Source organism: Drosophila pseudoobscura, chromosome X (assembly GCF_009870125.1).
Source record: "Drosophila pseudoobscura strain MV-25-SWS-2005 chromosome X, UCI_Dpse_MV25, whole genome shotgun sequence".
Taxonomy (NCBI): Eukaryota; Metazoa; Arthropoda; class Insecta; order Diptera; family Drosophilidae; genus Drosophila; species Drosophila pseudoobscura.
Window position 1 is genome coordinate 22028912 of NC_046683.1, and position 18463 is coordinate 22047374.

Here is an 18463-nt window from a genome sequence, read left to right on the forward strand (position 1 = left end):
TGTCTGTCTGTCCGTCTGTCCGTCCCCTTCAGCGCCTAATGCTCAAAGACTATAAGAGCTAGAGCAACGATGTTTTGGATCCAGACTTCTGTGATATGTCACTGCTACAAGAATATTTCAAAACTTCGCCCCGCCCACTTCCGCCCCCACAAAGGGCGAAAATCTGTGGCATCCACAATTTCGACGATACGAAAAAACTAAAAACGCAGAATCATGGATAATGACCATATATATCCCGTTGCTGAATCTGTATCAGATCGGAACATTTTTATAGCCAAAAGGAACAAATCAATTTGCAGTGGCTACGCAGCGCCCGACGTCACGCTCAGACTGATTTTCTGTCTGTCTCGCACGCACTCTTTGTCGTTTCGTTTAATATTAGCGGCGTCTGCCGGAGGAGAGCCAGCGGGTATAACTGTAGAGTTGCGGTGTCCGCAGCAACTCACAACGTTCCCCCTCGTTTTATCTAAGATTGTTCTTAAGCGAATTTTGAAAGGAAATAAAAAATGCATTTTACACATCCATATGCACATGCATATATATGAATGTATGTATGTACATATGTATGTATGCAAGAGCGAGTTGTACGAGCTAGAAGAATCAAATTTTTTGTGCAAATTGTACCGTTAATTAATAAAGATCTTTGCAATATTGTAAGAGAAGATGCTCCTATACATGGAAGTATGTATGTACATAAGTATATACATACATACATATGTATGTATGTATGTATTTGAATCCCGATATATTGCCATCGCAATTACTTGATTACTTGTGTAACACATACAAGTACAAAATCTGTTCGGTAAATTTTAATTTTTCGGTCATATGCACATATGTATGTATGTATGTACATATGTATGTACATATGTATGTACATATGTATGTACATATGTATGTACATATGTATATCAAATCCAACTGAAATCAGGCTCAATGTAGATTTTGCTTTGTTTTCGTTTCGGGGTGCGATTATAGTTGTTCTTCAATTCCATTCCAATTTCGATGGTTCCATTGATCACCTAGGGGTAAATGGTAGCCGGCAATCGATTACAAATAGTGGCCATAAAGACTCATTCGCAGTTGGTGGAGCGCGGACTGCAACTGAATGCCCCTGCATACATACATATGTATGTATGTATGTATGTATGTATATGTGTATGTGAGCCTGTGCATATGTTGCCACTTGTACGTACAGGCATGTGTCTGTGTGTGTTTTTGAGTTTGTGGCATCTTCGTGTTGCTGCTGTTGTGGCCAGACATCCTCGCCTTCGGTTCGGGTTTGGTGCGGAGTGTGAAGAAGGGGCAGCGTCAGGCCAATACACAGCCAACAGCTGGCGGCTAAAAGCGGCTTTATGGCCATTAAAGCCATAAAAAAGCATTGAAGATGGGAAAAAGTCAGTCAGGCAGGCTGGCTGCCAAGCCAAGGCAATGAAAATTGAGCAGCGCCAAAGGCAGAGACAGAGTCAAAGCCAAAGAGCAGCAAAAAACGAGCGCCAAAGGCAGAGCCAAAGAGCAGTAAAAACACCGCGCATATTCAGACAAAGAGTGGCGGGGTTGACGCAAAGAAAGAAGAAAAGAGAGAGAGAGAGAGAGAGAGAGAGCCAGCGAGAGGAGAGCGTATCATTTTATTTGATTTGCGAAGGGTTCGTTCAGTTGCTTAAGAGTGTGTGTGCGCGAGTGGGAGTGGATTGGATCGGTGTGGTGACAGGGAACGAGACGGGCCACGCCACAGCGGCCTCTTAACGGACAAGGTTGTAAGCAGCATGTGGCGCTTACTACTCACTCCTCCCTTCCCTTCCTCTTCCTCTTCCCACTCCATTCGATTTTGCGTGTGTTTTGCTTTGGTTTTTCTTCTTTATTTTCGTATCTTGTTTTATTAGCACTTGCGTGTGCTGCCATTTAGCGCATTTAATTTAATAATTAAGTTGCTGATGAAGACGACGCGGACTCTTACGGCTACTGCTCGACAGAACGCGTGTGTGTGTGTGCGTGAGTGCGAGTGAGAGTGTGAGAGAGTTGTAGGGCATCCGAAAGAGAGCAGAAATTGAACAGCAATACGTGACATTGAAAATGTATGCTACATACATACATACATACATACATATGTACATATCGACATATTTATGCATGTGTTTGCTGTGGCTGTTTCTACATTTATTTGTGAATATGTATGTATGTGCCTGTGTACATTCGAAACAAACTGAATTAGCTTTTTTTAAACAAAAGTAAACACCATGCAAGCAGAAAAATTGCCCATTACTTACTAAATTGGTCGACAAAACAACATTTGTTCACACAAAATTACATTCACATTTAATACCGTACATAATAGATGCCACATCCGGACGGTCCTATAACCGGACAGAAAAACTGCGACAGTGGGTGTCCGACTATGGGGAATTTCACTGTACAACTGCAAACTGCAAAACTCCACATATGTATGTACACATATGTACATATGTATATGTACATATGTATGTATGGACATATATGGTATGGTATGATAGGCACAAACTTTCTTGAATGAGTTTATTTATACAAACATACACATATGCATACGTACATGCATACATACATATGTACATATCCATATGAAGCACTTACAGTGGCCACAAAACATTGATCAAATGTCAGCCCAAAAGAGAACCCAAAATCGAGTAAATAGAGTAAACAGAAAGAAAGAAAACCAAACCTACATACATACATATGTATGTACATGTAAGTGTGTACATAGTATAGGAAAACCATTCTATAGATGGGGAAGCTTTAGGTAACTTTCCAGGACGATTAGTCAACCGATTTTTCTACAGCTTGGGAAGCTGAAATTGTATTATCTTCAGGACTAAACGCTTCAACGCGTTATTTACTTAGTACATACATATGTCCACCATAGAAGTTCAGATTACTGTACATAAGTATGTAGTTTATGCTGTCAAAAGGCTTTTAAAATGCGTATCAAAGACCCAAAAACCAAAAAACCGTAATTGAAATGCAGCTCAGCTGAGAGCAACGCTGCATTATTGCAATGTCCGTTGCGATGCGATCGAGCCGAGCCGAGCCGGAGCAAAACGCGACGAGCCGAACATGCTTGATTGATTGGCCAAGCCACGCTCTGCGAGGAAGAGAGGAAGAGATATGCACATACATACAGTGGTGCTCATACACTTAAGCCACAAGAACTACACCATGAATTTAAGCGAATATCAAGAAAAGTTTTTATTTTACAGCTCCCATTTTTTGTCTCAAATTAGTTCTATATGTCAGTGTTTTAATACAACAACAACCAAGTTATGAAAATATATAGTCAGCGAAATAATTAAAAAATCTGAAATTATCTCCAAAATATCCTGCTCATATACTTAAGCCACCTCAAAAAAAAATGGTTAAAAAAGTTAAAATTTGCTCAGTATTCCTAGTATTTTTAATAAAACTACTTTAATATTTTGTAGGATGACCTTTCTGCTTAAGAAAAGTGGAGCAACGCCTTGGTATTGAGCCTACAGGACGTGCCCACTGTTGAGGGGTGATTTTCCTTCATTCTTCCTGTAAAATTCAGCACAAATCCTTTTAATTGCTGTTTTTTTTTTGGGCAATGACTTGGTTTAGAATTCCCCACAAGTTCTCTATAGGGTTCTGGTCGGAACTCTGCGGAGACCCTTACAAAACATTGATTCCCTCTTGGTTAAGCCACGACTTGACTATCCTGCAGCAATGTATCGGGTCGTTGTCCTGTCAAAATATCCAGGCAAGTGGCAAATTATCGGCATGTTCTCCAGATAATGTGTTACTCAGAATGTCCCTCTACATTTCGGCGTTCATAATACCTTGAATCTTCACCAGGAGACCTAAACACGATGCGGTGAAACAGCCCCAGACCACGATCGAAGCGCCACAATGTTTAACGGTCTTCTTTGTGTATTCTGGAGGTAATTATTTGTTGGGTGGACGTCGTACATATAGTTTACCATCACTTCTAAAGACATTAAACTTGGATTTTTCGATCCAAACAATCATATTTCAAAAATTAGGACCTTGGTGGGTATGCACTGTGGCGAATTGAAGGCGCTTTTTAACATTCATGATGGACAGCATCGTGTTTAGGTCTCCTGGTGAAGATTCAAGGTATTATGAACGCCGAAATGTAGAGGGACATTCTGAGTAACACATTATCTGGAGAACATGCCGATAATTTGCCACTTGCCTGGATATTTTGACAGGACAACGACCCGATACATTGCTGCAGGATAGTCAAGTCGTGGCTTAACCAAGAGGGAATCAATGTTTTGTAAGGGTCTCCGCAGAGTTCCGACCAGAACCCTATAGAGAACTTGTGGGGAATTCTAAACCAAGTCATTGCCCAAAAAAAAAACAGCAATTAAAAGGATTTGTGCTGAATTTTACAGGAAGAATGAAGGAAAATCACCCCTCAACAGTGGGCACGTCCTGTAGGCTCAATACCAAGGCGTTGCTCCACTTTTCTTAAGCAGAAAGGTCATCCTACAAAATATTAAAGTAGTTTTATTTAAAATACTAGGAATACTGAGCAAATTTTAACTTTTTTAACTATTTTTTTTTGAGGTGGCTTAAGTATATGAGCAGGATATTTTGGAGATAATTTCAGATTTTTTAATTATTTCGCTGACTATATATTTTCATAACTTGGTTGTTGTTGTATTAAAACACTGACATATAGAACTAATTTGAGACAAAAAATGGGAGCTGTAAAATAAAAACTTTTCTTGATATTCGCTTAAATTCATGGTGTAGTTCTTGTGGCTTAAGTGTATGAGCACCACTGTATGTACATACATATGTATGTGAATACTTATGGACGCATGCATAAGTACGCTGTATTTAGGTAGATAGCGGGTAGAGTGCACCCCGCTAAAGCAGGGGGGTTTGGTTTGGTTTGGTTTGGTTCCAGCATGGTCATATCTACATTAATACACATGTATGTACATATGTATGTCCGGGCAATGCCCCAAATAATTTGCGTCTAAAATAAACATAACCTTGAATAATTTTCAACCTTTAAAATCGCATATCAAACAAATATCTTGAGGCTAATGCCCCAAAAAATATATGTATGTACATATGTATGTATATGGTATGAATACATGGGTGTGTGTGTGTGTGTGTGTGTGTATCTCTATCTGACATTGAGTATAAAGTGCTGACTGAGTCAAAATATTTGGTTTGCGGTTAATCGCTTGCCACTCCACTTCCCGCGGCTCGCTAAGAGATTGTGCAGGGGTCGGGGTCTGTCAGTCAAAGCTCGAAGGTGTCCCATCGCTGATACCCCGTATTCCCTATTCCCCTTCCATTAAAAGCACACACACGCGAAGAGACCCTCCCATACATTGGCTTGCCGGATGGTGGTCGTAGCGCATTATCCAATACTGGTCAGTGGTTTGGTTAGTGTCGTGTCGGTCATGAGTGGGAAGGAGAGGGTAACAATTATCTTGTCAACCATCTTAGTTGGGTGGTTATTTTGCACACACAAACACACACATTCGCATACTTCACTGTGCCACCTCCCCCCTACTATTTCACTCTTTTTACGGTTACACGTGCGCTGTCGTTTGGCCCTTCCTCCTCCACCACCACCACCACCACCATCAACTAACCGAACCGTACCCGACAGACTATCCGGCCAGCCGAACGACCGCTGATGGTCGTTGGTTAGCCTCGGACCAAAACCCGAAACAGAGCGCAACATTTCGCTCGCTCCCTCCCGCTCATGCTCTTGCTCTTGCTCTTGCTCTTCACGATACAACTTTGTCCGATTTCAGTGCTTCGGCTGCAATAGTCAGTCGTGAAACACCCTTTCTTTTTTATCGAGAGCGTTGTTTCATGGACTATGGACAATGAGTTAATTTTAATTTTACACATACATACAAGCGTGAACCCGCCTAAGTCCCAACGAGTGAACCTGTAGACCATAAATATAGATACTAATAATTCAATGCTTTATAATAGTTAAGACTTAGTGAGAAACCTGCTACCAAAGGTTTTATTTGGTACAATGCAAGCCCCATAATAATTGCTAGCAGGTACTGACGAAGACATTTTTATTCACATGATTTTTCAAATGAGAATCAACCACTAAGTATACAAGTTTCGTGGGTTCCTTATAGGCCAATTTAATTTAAAACTATACCAAAGACTTAAATGAATGGAATTATTAGACCGGAAATCGGATGCCCACTAATCGGGCTCAGAAAGGAAGAGCATCCATGTTGAGTAACGAACTTGACTTGATTTTCGTCTCTCGTTTTTTTATTGCGGTTTTGCATTTAGAAATTGATGACGAAGCCCCTTGGCTCGCGTGTGTGTACACTGAGTGTACATACATACATATATGTATGCATATACATACATACATGTGTGTTATGGTGCGTGTGGGAAACGTTTTTCCTTTTAAATTGAAACTGTAACACAAAATGCTCTGTGTGCGCCACTTGGTGCCCCCTGGTGCCCCCTGGTGCCCCTTGGTGGCCCTTTTCTTACCATTCTCTTTTATTTTCATTGCCCTTTTTCCTCTACCGCGTGCTCGGCTAGTGGCGTGAAGCAAACATTTTACGCTTTTCTGTTTTGGCTTTCGAGTGTCTCTAAATGCGTTATTCGACTGATTTTTATTTGCTTCCCTCCCCCGGGGCACCGGGATCGCAGCACCCTACTCATTGGCGTTCTTTTTTTTAAGTAACTTCCAGCTCCGTCCTCTGGTATTCGGTGGGTGGTGGTGGTGGTGCATGGTGTGAGGGAAATTCTTGGAATGTTTTCCGTTTGACATCTTTGTACGCTCGCAAGGAAGCGTGTTTCGATTTGGAATTATTGTTTTCACCACATAGTAGAAAGTATGTACGTTAGTACTGAGATGTACATACATATGTATGTATGTATGTATTTATGTGTGTATGTATGTACTATGTATCTATGAGCCTGGTTGCGCACCTGATTAGTATGAGTATTTCCTCTAATTATGTTTCTCCTTTTCCTTAATTTGCTTGTACCGCTGCACTCAATCTTTCCCCATCTGGCTCTCTTTTCTCTATTTCGCTCTGTCTTTTCTCCCTTTCGTACTGTGACTCTTTCTCCCAACCGGTTTCGCAAAACGCATTTTTCATTTTGCAGTACGTGTCGTGTTAACAATAACGAAAAATAACAACAATTGAGATGAGCAAGAGAAATGCCGGAAGTTAAACGAGGACTGCAGCAGCGCTGCTCGTGTCTCTGTTTGCGCCCTGCTCTGCTGATGAGAAACCTCGTCGTTGTTTTTGTCAATTTTCATTTAAATTTCAAAGATCAACAAATTATTGCTCTCTGCCTGTGATCCTGTCCCTGCCTCTACCACTGCTTCAGCTGGTTTCCACATCCATTCACATACATACATACATGCATGCATACATACATATGTACATATGTACGTATAATGTATATTTGTATGTTTTGTTTAAACATAAACAAATTCAATTTTTCTCGCATTGAGCGTCTCGTGATTTTATTTAGACTGGGAATTCAGGAATTGCTCAAGACCAGCTTCAGGGTGGAATTAAATGAAATGGAGAGGTGTGATTGAGAGAGAGGGAGAGGGGGAGGGAGAGAGAGTCATAACAGTTCACAGCTTTAATGAACCCGTGCACTTTTTAACTTCAACCTTATTCCTTCTAACTGACCAATGAAAATTAAATGTATACAGATAGAGAAATATTTACAGCTTCATAAATGTAATTTTCAAAAATAAACAATAAAAAAATATAAAAAAAGGAAATTTCCAACACCAGTATCTGACGACACACATTTTAAGGTTTGTGATTTTTTTCAAAACATTTTGGGCAAAACACTTTAGCTCGTGGAGGCGAGATATGTATATATACATTGTACATGTACATACATATGTATCTCTGAAAATTGTTTTATTTTTTTGTTTTTTAATTGTTTGCATTTGGGTCAAAACCTGTTGAAAGAGAACTCGCACTCGCTCACGCATACCCACGCACAGTGCCGGGAATAAATGGGTTAATCACAATTTCAATACAAAATAAAGCAAAAGAAAGGGAAACAAGAAGAGAGGAACAAGAAAAATACCTAATAAAATTAAGCAGCAAAAGTATGACAACAACCACAAAGGGAAACCGCTAAGTTACTACACACAGATTCATTCATACATGCATGCATACATACATATGTATGTATGTACGTATCTACGTGTGTACTATGTATGTATGAACGTGTGACGATTATCTTGAAATGAGACCATAGCACACGCACACACGCACACAAACAAACACACAAATACGGACCCCAACACGACGCATACATACATACATAATACAGAGAAGACACTAAGTTAAACGGCCGCGCAACAATGACGACGCTAACGCCACCGTAGACGCCAACGTCGCTGCCAATGTCCCACAAAGTCATTGCGCCTGAGAGCTAAAAGAGGCGGCGGCCTCTCCCACCACCGAACCATCGTAACTCTCCTCTCACTCAACAAGCATACCCACAAGCCGCCGCTACACGCGCAAACAAGGGCGGAAGCTAGCCAGGCAAGAGAACGCAGAACAAGCAAAGCAAAGAGAGCCCAGACAGCCAAAGAGACGACAACGACGAGGTCAAACACACAAACGAATGGGGGAAACATATTTTTTTGTTTTTCGGACGCGTGGGAGCTGCTGTTGTTGCTGTTGCTGCTCGCTGCGTCGCTGCGTCGCTGACGACTAGCGTCTGGAAGTGTAACGAACCATCCGTTTGCTGATCTGATGATGTTTTTAGCTTCCCATTTGGTTATTACTTTTTTATTTGTTTATTTCTTGCTCCTTCGGCCAAAAAATAAAGTAAAAGAGAGCGCATTAACAGCACAGCGCCCTTAGCTTCGCACAGTGTTCCTCTGTGTGTGTTTGTGTTTGTGTGTGTGTGTCTGTGTCTGTGCAAATATACTGGTTTTGGCCCGACAATGAAATGTTTTTGTGTGTGTGTCTGAGGAGTGCTATGAATATGTTTGTGCCTCCCTGTCCATCCACCAGCAAACACTGCTGTTGTGTCAACACGTATGCACCAGCCTCTGCCCTATGCCGTAGCCTCAGCTCCTGCATCTTATCTTGTATTCGTGTTCTCTGTGAAACTTAAGCGGATTTTGCACGCTCGTTTCGTTATGTTTCGGACATTATTTTGCCTGCTGCTCCCATTTCTGCTCCCTTTGCGTATTTGGTTGACAGTTGGGGTATTCGATTAGACCGTCTAATCGCAAGAATAAGCCTTAAGGTGCCCAAATATTCTTCTCTTTCTAAACCGAAAAAGAGAAAGAAAGAAAAGCTTTCTAAGGCTTCGACAGCAGTTATCATCAATTTCGTCTCATAATTAATAATCAACGTTTTCTGTATCAAGCCCCCTCAGCTACATATGTATGTATGTATGTATGTATATGCTGACGCTGTCGACACCCCACTGCCTGGCTATAGTATAGCCCTGCCGTCACTGCATACACCGCCCCAACCGACTATGACTCTGTGTATGTACTATGTACATGTATGTGTGTCGCACTCTCTCGGCCGCTCTCTGCCGACTACACTAGGTACAACATGTATCTGTACACAAGTTCAGCAGCTAAAGTTATAGTCGTAGTTATAGTTGTAGTGATGTCCGTCTGTCTGTCTGTCCGTCTCGCTTAACGGCTATCTCTCATAGACGATTGTAATTCGATGGTGGGAGATGAGAGATATGTAAACGGATGTGCGGAATGAAAGCACCTAGGATATTTGTCATAAGGTGGCAGAAGGATAGAAATATGTACCTATCTATATACTTATATTATAATATCTAAAACTAAAGTCGAATTGGGGAAATAATAATTTTTGATGGTGAAGTTAATGAAGATGTCTTCATGGAGATAATAATCATATGTATGTATACCATAGGCGAAATAAGCTTTGCTGTTCGAAGGGTGTACGATTACATGTTGGGGTAAGTGTGTGCTTGTGTGTATCCGTTTTGGCAGCCTCGTCGCGACGAGGCAATAAAATAAAGGGCCAAAGCGGGCAAACAATACAAACGATGACTGTGAAGAGCGGCGCAGTGAAGAGGGTGGGTGCGATGGAGTATTTTGTGCGAAGGGACTGGGGAGTGCTTGTTTGTACCGGTCGCTTGGTTAGGTGGTGGTTAGTGGCGGAGGGTTGTCATTTCTGTGTCCCTCACAACCGGGAAGCAATTAAGCAGGGATTATGCTAAAGAGACGGGAGAGGTGCTCCTGGTCGACCAAGTGGATTGGGTGGGGTGGGGTGAGGTGGGGTGTGGTGTGATGTTGTGATCTTTGGGCATTGCTATTAGCTTAGCGAGAGGAACCCTGGCTTGGCGAAATTTCGCCTATGATCTTATTTCTTGAGCTGTAAGAAACCGATAAAGCTGCTGTTCTTCACGTGCGAATTATCCCTAGAAAACCCAAAGATTATCCTTACATTATACATATGTACAGCTTCATTCTCACTTCGTCGTGCTTCTTCGGGTCTTACGTTAGCACTCAAACTTTATCGGCGTAGCATTCCATACTATATTTCACTCAATTCATTTTGGGCATCGTTTGGATTGGATTTGGTGCCGGTTTTTTGGCCCTTCATGCAGACCTCTTGTATGAACTAAATTCACACATACATATGTACATACATACATACATATGTATGCATGTTAATGCAACAATATTAAATTTAGATAACCTTCTACGTACAGTAATAATTTTCATAGTCTGACAAAAAACTGTGACGGACGGTATCTGGCTTTTGGGGAATTTTACTATACAGTGTACACTGTAAGTGTGTACCAAGGATAATCTCTCGGCACCTCTCTCCACCTATCTATGTATGTATGTGTATGTGTCTTCTTCTCCTTATTTATTTACTTCTCATTCTGCTTCTTCTTACATGCGCAGCTGTTCCCGTTTAGTCAATTGTCAATCACAGGTAGTCAAGACACAGCACGCACACACACACATGGAGTGGCACAATCGTCAGCTGTTATCACTGCACTGGACTGAATTGCAAGAGACACGCAGGAAAAGGACAGAACGTAAGGTAACATGGAATTTAGCGCTGACAGTGGGGGGGAGACAATGCAACAACTGTTATGGCAAGATCAGACATCGCTCTGCTTCTCGCCCAGACAGGCACTCGGAAGTGGTTGTGCCGAACCGATCCCAGCCTCGCAGCAAGCACACAACTCGGAAAGGTAAGACAGAAGAGAGCGGTAAAGCATCGGTCTCGAAGCGAAGAGCGCCTTCCGCATGAAGAGAGTCGATAAGTAAGAGAGTGCGCCGAGCCGAAGCATGAGTAGCGAGCAGCGACTACGGCTGCGGCAGAGGCTGTGTGTGTTCAACGTCATAAATTTCAAATGCTATCAGCTGTTGCAAATTCGTACAGCTGCTGCATGCAGCCAGCACCAGCATCTCACTCTCCATCTCGCAGTCTATCCCTCTCGCTATCCATCTCTCTCGCTGCTCCACACAATCTCCTCCTCTTGGCACACACAGGCACACAGTGTCATTGCCGCTGTGGTCGCTCTGGGGGGTTGCTCAGAAACCAATCGTGGAAAAACGCATTTTGTTTCATTTGCCGACTCTGACGCTAAGGCTGACAGCGACGTCGGCGCAGACGCTGACGCTTCTTATCGCCGTTGATGAAATCATTTTCAGCTTGTGATTTTTTAATTGAAAATCCCTTTCGAACCAGCCCAAAAATGTAGTAAATACTAAACCCTTGAAACGATATCGCTTAGATTTCGGTTTGTATATTCGGGTAATAGGAATTTTTTGGTGTACGGGAAACATTCCCCGTTTCCCAGTGGAGGGAAATGCTCGATCCAAACAACTGCTTTTTCGACCATGTCTCCCCAAAGAGAGAAGTCTGACTTTAGAAACGTCCACAATTTCGGCCCCACTAAATCTCTCAGGTGTAATGCAAAAACACATGGCAAATACTTTTGAACATAGTATGCTTCTCTAGTGGATAAAATTATTATCGTCGGATGACTATGTACATATGTACATCATAAGTAAATAGCAGCCATAAGAACGAATGCATAAAAGTTTAAGTACATACATATGTACATTAGAGTGTCCCTTATATGGAGGAAATGTTTTTTTTCGAATTTAATCGTGCATACCCTCTTATTTTTTTCCTTTTACCTTAAAGAATATGTGTTTTTAATGTTATTTGAAAATTTTGGCATTAACCCATGCCGAATCACACTCAAAGTTTTACATATGTGAAAGGCTTTTCAACTTTTAAATAATAGGTACAATTTTAATCAGTTCTAACTTTTTATTGGGAATATTTTCTTTTTAAAGTCTCCTTTTTACAATCCGGGTACATTTTTCTGTGTTCCTGAACGCAACGCAACAAAAACTGTTTTTGTTCCTCATCCACTGTTAGACGCCCGCGAAAGTCTTTCATCAATTTCACAGCTCTTTCTGCGTCATTATTTACTGCCTTAAGTAATGAAAGACTCTTCTTGCTTTTTGAGTAGGACGGGTTACTGTTCCATGATGAAGGGCACAGACTGAAAAAACTGTCATCAATTTTAAGGCGATCAAATGATGTCCTACTTTTATAGATATAAAATCGCCCATATGTTTGTCTAAAATGGAAAGAAAACAAGAAATTGCATATTTGAGTTAATACTTGAAGCTTCTAATATTACTTACCAAAAAAGTGCACCGTTAAGATCTTCCATCGATGGTACATATCGTTTTTCTAAGCTGGCTTAGCTATTTTGTTTAGTCAAATTTGTGACCATTCCTTCCTTTACATCAAATGTAACGTCTTCATCGGAAAGTGAGAGTATCAATATTTCATCATGTAGATACCATAAATGATGACAAAATTTCTTTAAAGCTGCTTTTGCTATAGCTTCATCAATAGTTTCATATTCGTTCAAGGATTTAACAAAACATAAATCCTGATACGGTGCTTTCACAGCCGAGGAACTTTCAAGCCATGGTTATACATAGGTAGAGACTATGAACAATGACTATTATTTCCATTGTTTCGAAATGGGCAATATCAAACAAATTGTCCAAAGTTTGAACAAATCTCTAGATCTCTCTACGGGATCTATAGATCAATGATACTTTTTTAGCATCTTTTTGAAGGTCTCTCCAAGCTTGATGTAAGCATAGTAGCTTCTTTACACAGTTAGGCAAAGATTTGGTGGGTATTCTTGCTTTTTCCGAAGAGATAATGCATTCGCGAATCGCCAGATTAGCACTTTCATTTGTTGTTATTTTTACTTCACGCGTATTGTAGAACAGAGCCGCAAGCACTTGGCGATTCGACGGAAGTTTTGCGCCAACTATTTGATGATTTACATATGTACATGTATCACCAACTAGAAAAATTTGCGGTTTGGAGCTGCGTAACACTTGAGCCATTGTTACAAACAGGGACCGTAATCATTATAAGTTATATAGTAAAAATTACTTGGTAATGATCATATTTCAATTTTTTACGATTTTCTTCACAGATAATCATTATTTTTGAGTAATTTGATAAAACTTAGGATTAATCATTATTCTTGATCAAAAAAAATAAAACTCAAAAATAATGATTATCAATGATTTTTATTTTTTTCGCTTAAAATAAAACTCAACAGGAATTTACGGCTTCTGTGTTAGAATGTTCACCAATATTATTGCATATCCTTGTCAAAGGATAAATAAATTGCATGAGCGTAGTCAAGCGCAAGTAAGTCTTCGTATGTCTCCTTCCCCCCTCAGGTACGACTATGAGCAACTAGCTTTCCTTATCTTTTATTTGTTATTGATACATAAATGCAGTAGTAACGTAGTTTCAATAAATACAAACATATATATTTACATAAATAACACAAATAAATGCTGAGATTTATTTTGAGCGAAATATAATATATTAAATTTAATATAATATATTAATTTATTATTTTTTAAATTTATTTTCGAAAAGAAAATTTTAGCGCAGGGTGTAGCTTTGTGGTCCTTTGACAAGGATATGCAATAATATTTGCGAACATTCTAGCACATTACACAAAATACTTTCATTTTATAAACTCGAAATTAATCGTGAATTTTTAATATATTTAACTAATTTTAATATTTTGTATGTCTACCCTTAGCATTGACTACATGCTGGAGCCGTTTTTTCATCGAATTGATCAACTTTGGTAGGTCATACCAAAGACTATACAATACAATATATTGTATCTTTTGCCATTCTGCCAGTTGATCTATTCTAGTTGATAGCGGTTTTTGGGCTGCCCTTTTCCCACTTTTTTCTTCAAGTAGGCCCACAGATTTTCAATTGGGTTCAGATCGGGACTCTGAGGTGGTGTATCGATAGCCTTTCCACATTTATAAAGCAGCCAAGTTCTCACATTGGACCCTTTATGTTTGGGATCTTTTTCCTGATAAAACTTGAATTTTGCCTAATTGTCCGCAATGAGCCCCAAATTTCTCCGCACTGCTTTTTAATTTTTTTTTTTTAATTTTACTGTTTGGCATCCATCGTGTTCTCTATAAATGCTATATTGCCCACTCCCCGGCTAGAGAAACACCCCCAAATCATTGCCGAAAGTTTTCCAAACTTTACAGTCGCAATGACGTTTCGGTTATCCCACCGACGAAAGCTGCGGTTTTTTTTGTGCAACTCTGGAAGAGTACCTATGACGTAGAATGGCCTGGCGTGCTGTTGCGTGCGACACAAGCAAGTCAAGTCAAAATTTCGCAACCAAATCAAAGGCAATGCAAAAATAGGGCAGCACTGAGCAACGCCAAAAGCAAACAAAAGTTTACGGTAAAGTCACTTTTTTCTAAGAACGAGATCAAAACAAAGCTCGAAAACGAAATGTGTAAAGAGTTTCTTGACAGTGTCAGAAATGAGTAATCATTGTTTTTGTTGTTCTGTAAGTTACCTATTTATAGTTTTGTTATTTTTTTGTTGCACTGAATCGTTATGAGTTAAAAAATTGTATAAATTTGAATCAAAGGCCATTACTTTCTTATCCGAAGTCAAACAATTAAATTCATTTTCTGTGTGTAAAGAGTTTCTTGACATACTGTATGTCCGCCCAAGAGAGCTGTGCACCAAAGCAAGCTGCCCGTTCAGAGGGCAGTGGAGCTGGAGATGTAGCAAACACTCTGCATGCATTAAAAGCTTCCCGTTCGCACTAAATCAATTGAAATGCTTGTAAATAATATCACCAGCCATGTCCACAAGTTCTAAGCATCACACATATGCATACATATGTATGTATGTATGTACTACGTACTCGTACATGCACTACTTACCCGGGACGGTACACGGGACGCACTTAAACTAATTAATCCCCGTGATTGCTGGGCAACCAGATGGTACGGGGTACGGGGTACGGGGGGAAAATGGAAAACGGTAGGGGAGGTCGATTGAATAAGTGCGTGTGCGTGTGCGTGTTGGTGGTAGAAAAAAGTCCTGAGTGTTATGTTAGACGACAGCAAACGCCCGGTAAGTGCAATCCATCTAAAACTAGAGCAACAAGAATCACAATGGGTATCAGTAAAGGCAGATACATACATCCGGATGGGGATACCCTGGAAAATCCATCTATCCAATACCCGCCAGAATGTGATAGGGAAAGTCCAGTCAAGCGTATGTATCCTCCTTAGGGTACAATTCTTCCGCCAGATACCCAATATTTTGCGAGAAATTAGCTGCAGAAAGTATACCCCTTCCTACTCCTCCTCCTCCTCCACAATTTTTTGGTTCACGGGTGCAATGATAATGATGGTGATGATAAGGATAGGCTGCCTGCTGCTGCTGCATCGATTGTCTTCTATGGCAGAGGGGCTTAGCTCTCGCACTCTCTCACACTCTCTCACACTGAGTCCCAAGGCTCTAATTGCGTTTTATATTGGCTTTGACGAACAGGCGGAAGGAAAGGCGGACAGCCTTCAGCGTCGCAGAGTTGACGACGACATCTCCCGTTGCTTCCAGGTCATTATACTGCGTTGTTGGTAGTCGTGTCCTCACAAATGCGTTGTCGTCAGAGCAGAACCGCATTAGGGATGTGAGCGCGTGCGGGAGGGAGAGGGCCTGCGCTCGTTAGAAAGGGATGCCGTGGAAATGTACCCGCATGGGGAGTCCCCATTGGGGATTCGCTGCAAATTGATCCTGGCTTATCCGAAAGGAATCGGAAGATTAGAAGAGTCTGATGATGATCGCGATCTGAATCTAAATGCAGGTATGGGAGATTGAGTTGCTAAAGTTGTTACTGTGACCTAGTGGACTTCAAATTAGTATAATTCCATTTTGCTGGACGTCGAACTGCAAGGGTATTTGTGCATACACACTACATACATATGTACATATACTCGTACTCGTAGTTAGTTACTCTGCCTACCGGCTAGACACAAGTTAACAGGTCTCTGTTAACTAATTAAACAAATATGTTAAATTTGACTTAAAAGAGTAAACGGTCGTATTCCATGGAAAGTAAGTACTATTCGGGATAGAGTTACCGAACGATATGACCCAAGTGTGACCAAGTGTGACCAAGTGTGATTTTGGTATATGTTACAATACGACGCCTACAACGCGTACCAATACCAATGCCAATAAAATATCATCTTATTAATTTTGGATTTTTCTGAGCTTTTAGGTCCAATTTTGGAATGGAAACACGCAAGTTTCCCTTTTGAAAAACGAAAAACAGAATAAACAAATTTTTTTTTGCCAAATAAAGCCCTAAACATAAAGACAATCTCTTTTAGATACAACACTTACCATAAAAACCATAGGTAATTTATATTTGTGGAGCGCCAGATCTATCAAGAAAAGTTCGATATGGCTATGAGAATTAGTTAAGAAAATCGTTGGTCGGTTTTCTGTGTTATATTTCACTCGACTGGTGGTTTATCATTGCCCTGGGACCACCTGGCAAGAAAAGACGGAAAGAATAAAAACAGAAATCAAATTTAGTCTAAAAAATATCGAGTTCGTCGGCAAGGTTATTGTTTGTGCAACTCCTTCGGTTCTTCTCTCAAATCCTCTTCTCCATCCACTGGCGTACCATTTCTCCCCCATCCTTTCAGTCATCCGTCCTGGCCTGCTGGACACCTCTTGTTGGCCTCTGCAGGGGAAAACATGTCCCGGCAGGCATACACATACATACATACATACATACATACACGTGTACATATTCCGCTGCGAGGTCTGTCGAGCGCGTCGGATCGGTTCGCTTTCAAATCGAAATGCTCAAAATATGGATGTAATTATTGCCACCCTTAAGTGGTGATGGGAATAACAAATCCGATAAGTTTTCTGTTCTTCTCATCTCTCCTCCTCCTCTTGCCTGTGCTCGCTCATATGCTTGTTCCTTATAGTTTCTTATACGCAGAGTATAAAGTATATATATCTATAAAGTATGTATACATGCATATATTCTTGATCACCGCCGCGTCGGTATACATACATAGTCATGTCTTGCTGTCCGTCTGTCCATCTCTGTCCAGAGACTACAAGAGCTAGAGCAACCTTATTTTACAATATATCCAGACTGTTGTATTGTCACACTGTTGTCGCGCACCGCCCCCTTTCGACAACACAAAGGCCAAAAATCTGTGGCATCCACAATTTTAAAGATACTAGCAAACCGCAGAATCGTAGAGAATGACCATATCTACCAGTCTGCCAGATTACCAGATCTGGATCAGATCAGATCGGATCGGATCGGATCGAATCAATTTTATAGCCAGAAGGAAAAATGAAATTTGCAGTGGCTACGAAACGCCTTCCACGCGCTTGTTCATTCTTTCTCTCTCTGTCACACACTCTTCCTGGTGCAGTGTGCGACCTCTGGCGTAGGGGGGATCACTGGACCACGCTGACTGAGCATCGGGTATAAATCACAAAGTTTCCTCTCGTTTGTTTAATTTACGTTACATATTTTCTTAAAGTTTGTTTTTGTTATTAAGCGTGTGATGTGATTTTCGAATAAATCCTCCTTTTCACCAAGGCCCAATGCAAATTATTGAATAGTTTGTTATCTTTAAAGACAACATAGAATATTTAGTTGAAATGAATCAAGATAGGATATATTTTGACTTTTCAAGTCTGAAGCTTCATTTGGTAGGAAGTGACTTAAAGTGAAATCAGAAAATTTCGAATCAAATTTCTACGCCACGAATTGTTTGAAAGCAATCAAATAGATCAAATCCACCCTTACATCGTGCCAATGTATTACCAGAGAGCAACATGAGTTTTAGCCGAAAATGGTTTTGGAGATACTCCGTCCTCTGACTTTTACCTGAATCAGCTGTGGTCGAGCAGATAATATTAGAAGAGAACATGGTTTTAAAAATACTCAAACTGAATATTTGCTGATTTTAATATGTTTTCACTTCAAAGCTAATGTAATTATGCCTTTTCATTAAATTAGTCAATTAAGTTTCAAAAGGCTTAGA

The 18463-nt window shown here is 40.6% G+C and overlaps 2 long non-coding RNA genes across 6 annotated transcripts in view; one reads left to right on the top strand and one right to left on the bottom strand.

Moving 5' to 3' along the window:
- The first annotated feature begins 1202 nt into the window (after positions 1-1202).
- The window catches only part of LOC26532519 (uncharacterized), a 29071-nt gene continuing 11810 nt past the window's right edge, over positions 1203-18463 (top strand). For 2 of the 4 annotated variants that reach the window (XR_004470781.1, XR_004470783.1), the window contains exons 1-2: positions 10283-10857; positions 10928-11223. This is a non-coding gene — a long non-coding RNA (uncharacterized lncRNA). Of the gene's footprint in view, positions 1755-10282; positions 10858-10927; positions 11224-18463 lie in introns of those variants that run through there. The other 2 variants (XR_004470780.1, XR_004470779.1) reach the window with 2 other exon arrangements.
- LOC117185191 (uncharacterized) lies at positions 14511-17438 on the bottom strand. 2 transcript variants are annotated; one of them, XR_004470785.1, is made up of 3 exons: positions 15576-17438; positions 15314-15527; positions 14511-15192 (listed from the first exon to the last, which is right to left on the bottom strand). It is a non-coding gene; the product is annotated as an uncharacterized lncRNA (long non-coding RNA). The 2 variants fall into 2 exon arrangements; XR_004470784.1 differs by having other exon boundaries at positions 14511-15527; positions 15576-17434.